The sequence below is a fragment of the Liolophura sinensis genome, chromosome 1, assembly GCF_032854445.1.
Source record: "Liolophura sinensis isolate JHLJ2023 chromosome 1, CUHK_Ljap_v2, whole genome shotgun sequence".
Taxonomy (NCBI): Eukaryota; Metazoa; Mollusca; class Polyplacophora; order Chitonida; family Chitonidae; genus Liolophura; species Liolophura sinensis.
The window spans coordinates 12,965,381-12,968,288 of NC_088295.1; positions in this window are offsets into that span (position 1 = coordinate 12,965,381).

A 2,908-nucleotide genomic window follows, 5' to 3' on the forward strand; every position below is an offset into this window, starting at 1 on the left:
TGTACACACCTCAGCAGCGACATAGGCCTGGGGCTGGGATACGGGCTTCCGCCGGGAGTCCGCAGCATGAGAGCTCCCTAAAGAAACACCGGGACATTAGTCCCTGATAGCCCAAGACTAGCCACGTGCCTCAAACCCGCCACACCGTCTCCTCGACTGGTAAAATCCTCACACATACACACAAGGGAAATTAAGAAGGTGTATCAGAGAAGGTGAAATAGGCTAGATGTTTAGCCCCTAAACCATCGCCCGAGATATTGGCGGTAGGTAGAATTCCGTCACGAATGATCACAGCACGGCCAAAGCAAAGATTCCATTAGCCGCCCATCTTCATGGCCGGCTTCTCCGGTCGCTGGTAAGCACGGGTCCCCAATCTAAGCGGGGCTCTTATTCTATACAAGCTGAATATCCTGTATCTTCTTAGATGGGGAATGGCTGACCATACATGAATGGTTTGTAGTTTAAACTCTCTCCTCCTATCTGCTAAAATCAATATTGGGGAGCTTGACAAGCAAACAGGCTTGGGCTTTCCACTGTACAAGAGCAGGGGCAATAACCCTCAAAGCAGTCGGGAATCATATTGCTGGCCGTTAACAACTGTCGCACTCATACGTACTCTTATCACGTCTGTACAACCCCATCGAGTTAAGCGAATAGGCGAGTTAATTGCTGGCCGTCTTACATGGACAAACACACATATATTTGAAGCTACAACGCCACATCCTGCCCAGACTGGTCAGCCATCTCGTCACTACCTTTCTCAACTCCCGAACCATAGGCAGCCATCCAACATGGGTTCGCCTTTACCGTCCTTGTCAAATTCACATGCTTGCCAGCTAGCCAAAGCGTTCCTCGTATGCACGCATGCGTTGACTTGGTAATAAAACAGCCCTGTCCTCCAGATTAGAGGGATGGCTTGTAACCTAGCCTGAATAGCCCTGGCCAGTCCAGCTCTTCCAGTGATTATCAGCACTGATTACTTACGTTCAGCGGAAAACCACGTGTCCATATTACCAATAAGCCGGAAAATACAACTGAGCAAAGCTTAATATTGGTATATAGCATGCGAAGCCATCTAGTGATGTAAACATCATTTGGCCGCCTTCTTTCAACGCAGTATTTTTCTTATTAATTTGGATTAAAGGTATTAATTACTGTCTCGACGATAACTGAATTTTTCTAAGCATGTTGGACCTATTAGTGCTTGTTGTGGGCAAAAGTACTATTTTTTTCCTATGAAAATTTTTAACAATTATTATTTAGAAACATATTTGGTCAGTATTATAGAGAAGGTCCAACCCTGTGTTTATGATGATACCATCAAATTCTATAATTATGTCAGAATTTTACATCGTAAACAATCAAGCGTGGCCTATATAAGTGATGTAAGTGAACAGAATGCTTGCTTACTGTATGGCATACGCGTTCGATTCTTTTTCACAACTGGAAATAGTGTCTGATATATATGCTACTATTATGGTCGATTCCAATTAATTTGAAGACCACAGCGAGATACGATGTAGTTCTAAAGCAGTCCAACATTCAGCGCTCACAAAGTATTGCTTCCTAGGGGTCATCTTACACAAGATGTAGTTCGTTTACAATGTACGTACTACTTGATGGGGCCCTTTCAGAACACGTGTAGAAATTCACATCGCCACACAAGGCGCAATTCCAACAAGTGTTCAACATTGAGGTACGTGTACTCTTATAGAGTACTGCCTTGAAGTCCAGTGCAGTTCAGCTTACACGTTCGCTGACCGAGTAGTTGGGATGATGCCACACAAGGCGCAATTCTAACAAGTGTTCATCATTGAGGTACATGTACTGTTATAGAGTACTGCCTTGAAGTCCAGTACAGTTCAGCTTACACTTTCGCTGACCGAGTAGTGTTTGGTTGGGATCATGCCACACAAGGCGCAATTCCAACAAGTGTTCAACATTGAGGTACATGTACTCTTATAGAGTACTACCTTGAAGTCCGGTGCAGTCCAGCTTACACTTTCGCTGACCGAGTAGTGTTTGGTTGGGATCATGCCACACAAGGCGCAATTCCAACAAGTGTTCAACATTGAGGTACATGTACTCTTATAGAGTACTACCTTGAAGTCCGGTGCAGTCCAGCTTACACGTTCGCTTACCAAGTCTGTCTGATTGGGTCTGTGTCGCACAAGGCGAAATTCCAGCGCTGCCCATGTACTTTCTGATGGGACAGGGGTGGGGTCATGTCATGCAAGGCGGAATTCCAGTGCTGTCCAAGTACTTTCTGATGGGAGAGGGGTGGGGGTCATGGCATGCAAGGCGGAACGGAATTCCAGCGCTGTTCAAGTACCTTCTGACAGGAGAGGGGTGGGTGTCATGTCATGGAAGGCGGAATTCCAGTGCTGTTCAAGTACCTTCTGATGGGACAGGGGTGGAGTCATGTCATGCAAGGCGGAATTCCAGCGCTGTTCAAGTACCTTCTGATGGGACAGGGGTGGGTGTCATGTCATGCAAGGCGGAATTCCAGCGCTGTTCAAGTACCTTCTGATGGGACAGGGGTGGGTGTCATGTCATGCAAGGCGGAATTCCAGCGCTGTTCAAGTACCTTCTGATGGGACAGGGGTGGGTGTCATGTCATGCAAGGCGGAATTCCAGCGCTGTTCAAGTACCTTCTGATGGGACAGGGGTGGGGTCATGTCATGCAAGGCGGAATTCTAGCGCTGTTCAAGTACCTTCTGATGGGACAGGGGTGGAGTCATGTCATGCAAGGCGGAATTCCAGTGCTGTTCAAGTACCTTCTGATGGGACAGGGGTGGGTGTCATGTCATGCAAGGCGGAATTCCAGCGCTGTTCAAGTACCTTCTGATGGGACAGGGGTGGGGTCATGTCATGCAAGGCGGAATTCCAGCGCTGTTCAAGTACCTTC